The sequence below is a fragment of the Oryza sativa genome, chromosome 8, assembly GCF_034140825.1.
Source record: "Oryza sativa Japonica Group chromosome 8, ASM3414082v1".
NCBI classification, from domain to species: Eukaryota; Viridiplantae; Streptophyta; class Magnoliopsida; order Poales; family Poaceae; genus Oryza; species Oryza sativa.
Window position 1 is genome coordinate 21,501,221 of NC_089042.1, and position 6,288 is coordinate 21,507,508.

The window sequence follows — 6,288 nt, forward strand, 5'->3', positions numbered from 1 at the left end:
TGAATCTGTAGCCGCGCTAGCAGTACATACTAGTGCTAGATAAGTGGTTAAGCTTCCAATTCTAAAATTCACCGGATCTAAATAACAAGGAAAAACACATAACAAAACAACCAGTAAAAGGGGAAAGAACCAAATAGCCGGTGATGATGGACTGTACGCGTTGGGCTTGGTAGCCGGCGGAGAAGCTGCGCCTGGTGACGGAGATGCCGCGACTACCGACGGCGGAGGCCCTGCGCCCAGGGGACCAGGGGTGGCGACGTGACGCACGGCTGGCGGTGGAGGCCCTGCTCCTCAGGTGGCGAGCGGCGGCGGAACCCGGCGGCCAACCCGTGGAGGCCCTGTGCAGTGTGCCCCTGGTAGCGATGCAAGCGGCGCTGCAGGAGGATTCGATCTGCGCTTCTGTGCTGCGTGCGTGGGTTTGTTAGTTCAGAAGTATTGGGAACGTATCAGAGAAGTATCCAAGTAATTTTCTTTATTTTATATCGTGGTAATTAGGGATACGTACGGGATACGTATCGGAGCGTATCTGATACGTATACGTATCCGATGAAGTATCCGATATGGATACGTGGCTTGTGAGCCGTATCTGGGTATCCTAGGATGTAGATCGATTGATTTGGAAAGAGTCAGGGCAAAGCCCGGATAATTAATTGTTCCGGTGGACTCATGATCAAACCAAATTACACGAACGAAGTACTCTGGCGCGTGGTGACAACGCTAGATAAATAACTTACGAAAAATATCATCCCGAAGTCTTACCTATTTTTTAAATAGGTATAGATATAGATATTAAAATGTACTCTCTGTGTTTCAAAATAAATTAACTTAGGATAAGATTAAACACAACCTAATAGTGTGAGTAGGTATGTCCATCAACTCTCAAAATATAGTAACCTACAAATTAGAACATGGGGTGCATTCTAATACTACAAATTATGACATACCATCTATTCAGACTCATAGTACTAGTTATCGACAGGGGATACCCGTAGACCGGATATAGAGGGTATTGGGGTACGCTGGTACGAGGATCTACGTAATACGACATCGAGTAGGCATAAAACAAAGATTATACTGGTTCAGGCCCCTTGATAGGTAATAGCCCTAATCCAGTTCATATGGGATTATATGATGGAAACCACAGATTACAAAGGAAATAGTGGAACTCGATGATACCGACGAGATCGTAGTCAAGTTGATTCGACTAGATCATCCGGCGACTTGGCTCCTGTAGGCTCCGGCTTCGTAGGCTGTGGTGGATGTGTTGGCGGTAAGATTCGATGCCTTAGGTCCTCCTGGGGGGTCCCTTTTATACCGCAGGTCAACTGGTCTCCAAGTAGGACTCAGAGACATCGGACCCGGTACGATACAATGACGACCCAGTTCTATCCGAGTAGGACTCCTTCCATCTGTGAACTCCATAATGAATTTCCTTAACGTATGCCGAAAACGTCCGTATACGCGCAAGTATACCATATCGATATATGACGTATATCGAAGGGTAGAGGGTATACCTTACTCGTAACCCTGACAGTAGCCCCCGACTTCTGCTTAAATGAACTCGTGAAACCGATCGCGACTTCTGATGTCGAGGTTGTCGTCATTCTCGGTGTGAGGATCGAGAGACAAGGAGTGATCGACAACGCCAGGTGAAGCTCAACGGTCATGAGTGAATTTAAATTGAAGTCCGAAAAACTGCCGCGCGTAATGGACCCAGAAATTTCCGGCGGCCATCTCTCTCCTTTCCTTGGAATTCGCACCGTCGGAAGTGCGTCTATTTAAGGGAGTTTTGGGGATCCAATTTAAAGTCCGCCTGTTGTGAAAAAACTCTCTAGCCTCCAAGCGTCCCTCGTCTTCTCCGGCGATCCCCGGCGGCATTGGATCTCGACAAGTCTACCTCCACCAGCGCGTCGCTGAAGAAGCTGCAGGAGGATGGCGCCCTTCCCGATCGCGGGACCATGGAGAGAGAAGCAGGAGGTACTGAACCCCAGCCTGTCCTGGGTCGCATGGTTGCGATCGAGGACTATATTCTCTGTGGCTTTCTTCCTCCGCCTTCTGAATTTCTTCTCTTGGTCTTGAATTTCTACAGCCTTTCCTTGCTCCATTTGAACTCCAATTCCATCGCCTTCCTGAGTATCTTTTCGCATCTTTGTGAGGCCTACATTGGGGTAGAGCCGTTTCTTGACCTCTTCCGCTTTTACTATGAGTTGCGCTAGATGGAACCCAAAAAGGTGTTCGGATGTGTCGGTTTCCGACTTCGGGATGGCCTGAAGTCGCGATACATCCCCTTCCAGTGCCCCTCATCTCGCAGCAAATGGCAGGGGAGGTGGTTCTATCTTCAGATAGAAGATTTAGATCTGGTCTTCATTGTTCCTAAGGAGCAACCAGACAAGATTTCATCTTGGACCACCAAACCCGCCTTGACCCCATTCCTCCAATCTTTCATCGATATCATTGATGACCTCCGAGTACGGTGGTTGTCGGGGTATGAAATCGTTGCCGACTTCATTGGTAGGCGGATCCAGCCGCTCCAGGCTCGAGCCCACCCAGCCTTTGATTATTCTGGGCCGGAGGACGCGACCCAGGTTTCTCCTCGGGGTATTTTTATTTTTAGTTAAATTGACTACCTTATGTGCGTGTTCTTCCTGACTTATCGAATTCTGGTCTCGATCTACAGGCTTGGACAGCGCAACCGTGGAGCGCCGCGTCGGCCAACTGATGATCAGTGGCCCGACAATGGTGAGCAACGTCCCCGTCCCCCTTTGCAAGAAAGGGGCAGCCGAGCGCGAAGCTGCCATCAATGTAAGTGTACTCAGCGGTCCTTTTGCATTTTTCTTCCGGGATCGCATTATGACTTCATGAAGCGTAGGCTCTCCCTCTGACTGACATCATCGGGCCGCTCGTGGACCATCAGGTGGCGGCGTCGCTGAAGGAGAAAGTCGCCAAGGAGGCGTCTGACGGTGCTGCCACAACGAGTGGCGGCAACGTTCTGAAGAAGGGGAGGAAATTCTCCTCTGTGATCGGACATCGTCGGAAGACGCCCACCCCCTCAGTAAGTTCTCCTGGTCCTTCGTCGCGTAGTCGGGGAACTTCCACCTCACCTCATATACGTTACACTCCAGGCCTCGGATGCGTCTCCCCCGCCTCCGCGATGGCAGCGGCTTGTGACGCTTGGCGAGAAGCAAGTGAATGAATTTGAGGTTTCGTGATTTCGTCAAACTCTTGCAGTCTGTCTCAATTGTAGCCTTTCGCAGGGCGGCGCGGGCGAAGGCGGTGCAAGACGGGTCTGGGGGGACCTCCAGCGTGTCTCCTGCTGTGGCCTCGATGGATGTCGTGGTCGTGCCCAGGAGCCGCGAGGCGACACCTAGCGGCCCAGCCAGCGATCTCGTGGCTGATCGTGGTCCGCCGGCTGCCGTCCTCACCTGGGAGGAGCTCTAGGTCGAGATGGGGTGCCTCCTCGAGGCTGGTGCTCGCGGCGGCGGTGTCGTCGGCGAATGAGCGCGTCGACCGGCTGGCGCACGATTTGGCGGAGATTCGCGAGGACCTCTAGAAGATGAGGGAGCTGGTGGCCGGCAATGAGCGACAACGGCAGGGACTCGAGCACCGCATGTCGGAGCTTGAGAACAACTTGTCAGAAATCCGTGGCTCGTTGCGGGTCACCTATACTGGTCTGCACCAGCTCGCCGGGAGTGCGGTATCAAGTCTACCATCCCGGCGAATCCCGATGAGTTCTCGCTGACGACTTCTCTTGCGGAGCTTGCGACGGCGATGGAGGAGATCCCCTCCAAGCACGCGGCTAGGATCGGAGAGGAGACGTCCAACGGGATCTATACCGGGGCGTGCCATGTCCTTGCGTGTGTGAGGCTGGCGCACCCTGAACTCGATCTGCGGAAGATCTTGGATCAGGGGGCGGCTAGCGACGCGCGCAAAGATGTGATGGAAGAAGTCGGCGATCTGGGGGAGTCTGTTCTCCCACTTTTTGAAGAGTAGGATTTTGACTCTCTTGTACTCTTTAGTCACGCTTTGTAAAACTTTCATTGGTTCCAACCGCCTCTGTGTGTGCAGTCATCGCCTTAGCTTTCTTTAGCATTTTGATCTTGAGTACTTTGTTGTCGTTTGTAGAGATGTTGATGTCGAGGATGTTCAGCAGCGCGGGCAGCCTGAGTTGCCAGTGATCGTTCCGGCACTTGTGTTCGGGCCACATGTGCCGGAGGGCGATGTAGCTCAAAATTCGCTGTGGAAACGGGCATGGCGACGACTCCCTTAGGTTGGTTATCTTCGTTTTCATCTCCTTTACTCTTCCGTCTGGATCGACTTGATTTGCTGTATTCTCGGGAGAGAAGAGCAGTTTGACTTAGTCGTTTCCATGCTGAGCAGACCTCGAGAGTGCGCTTGCTGACCAGGACCGTCGCACCCAGTATTGGAGGACGAAGTTTGAGGTCGCGGAACTCGAGAGGACTATGCTGGAAGTGAAGAAGGACCAGGCCGTGGAGACACTCCGGGGTCGCGAGGTGTGGTTCAACTCGTATCTGAAGAGTTGCTGCACCTCCATGTCAAGGGTCTGTAGAGAGCTCCGAGTACCCCGTGGGGATCCCGAGGAATCGGCGGCTGGATACATCTCGTGGCTGAATGGGGCCTGCGCCCAGCTCGAGGGCATCGACCAGTGTATCGACAAGGCCCTGAAGCAGGAGTGTCGTCGATCGAGCTGATATGCCGGGGGGCATGTATTGGCTTGTATACGAGATCATCGTCCGCAGCTGCACCTCGAGTTCCTCCACGAAGGGTTTTCTCGTTCTCGGAGAACTCCTACGGAGATAGATGGCCTGGCGAAGTCGATGGCGCCGCTGGCGGAAAAGGTCTCCGTGTCTTGTGACAAATGTCTTAGGGGAAAAGTTTAATATAATTTTGGATTTTTATAGAATTGTAAGAAGTACTTGTGAAATAGAAAAGAAATCTATCTAACTAAGCTTTCTTACTCTGGATGTAGCGTGTATGAGTGTCTTCTCACTTCGCGACTTCGATCAGTCGTTTGAGTTATACACTCTCCCTAGCCCCCAGCCTTGTCATCGGAGAATTCTTCTCGGAAGATAAGGCTCTTGGACCTTTGACCTGCCTCGGTTGAACAAGCATTGATCCTAGCCCCCAGCCGTGAAGTTGGAAAGTTTATTTCCGATTACACGGCTTGGTTAATACGCACGGCGAGAACTCTTACACGACCAGATCTTACATGGTCTTTCGTCTCTATAGGATCCGACAAGGCCTTATCGGCTCTGGGCGTCCCCAGCCGAAGTTCCCTTAGGTTCCTCGGAGGCCTTGTCAAGACGGCGTAAAGGGACATGAGGATAGGTTTCAACACTAGGTGTCATCTGGGTAAGGGATCATCGGGAAGGAACACTTTGATTGTAGTCTGTACCTGAAAATAGGCTTTATTGAAGCTGTAAGATGTCTTACAAGCATGGATACTATTGACTTATACATAGAATTTACGTAATTGATCAATGTTCCAGGAATTTGACAACTCGCGACCATCACCGTCTGCAATTTTGAATGCGCCTGGCCGCAGAACTTGTGTGATCGTGTACGGTCCTTCCCATTTGGGTGAGAGCTTGTTTCGCCCTGCTTGACTTTGAACCCGTCAGAGGACGTAGCTGCCGATCGAAAGTGTGCGTGCTCGGATGCGCTTCTCGTGGTAATGGCGAAGGGCCTGTTGGTAGCTGGCTGCTTGAACGGCAACTCGTTCGCGATGTTCCTCGAGTAGATTCACATCGTCGTTTCGCTGTTCCTCCTGATCCTCATTGGAATATTTCTGTACTTGTGTACTTTGATGTCGTAATTCGGTGGGGAGCATGGCCTCTGAGCCGTACACAAGGAAGAAGGGTGTCTCCTTGTTAGACGTTGTCGGTGTGGTACGCACGGCCCATAGTATTGATGGGAGTTCTTCGACCCACTTATTGTCATGTGACATGAGCCTGTCATAGACGCGGGTCTTGATTCCTTGTAGTACTATGCCGTTTGCCCTCTCGACCTGTTCATTGCTCTGAGGGTGAGAAACCGAGGCGAAACAGATCTTGACTCCCAGCCTGATGCAGTAATCCTGGAAATCGGCATTGATGAACTAGGAGCCGTTGTCTGTTATGATACGGTGAGGCAATCCGAATCTGCAGAATATCCCTTTGATGAATTTGATGGCGTTGTCGGCCTTGATTTCTCCCGTGGGTGTCGCTTCGATCCACTTAGTGAATTTGTCGATTGCCACGAATAGGAATCTGTAGCCGCCCTGTCCTCGTG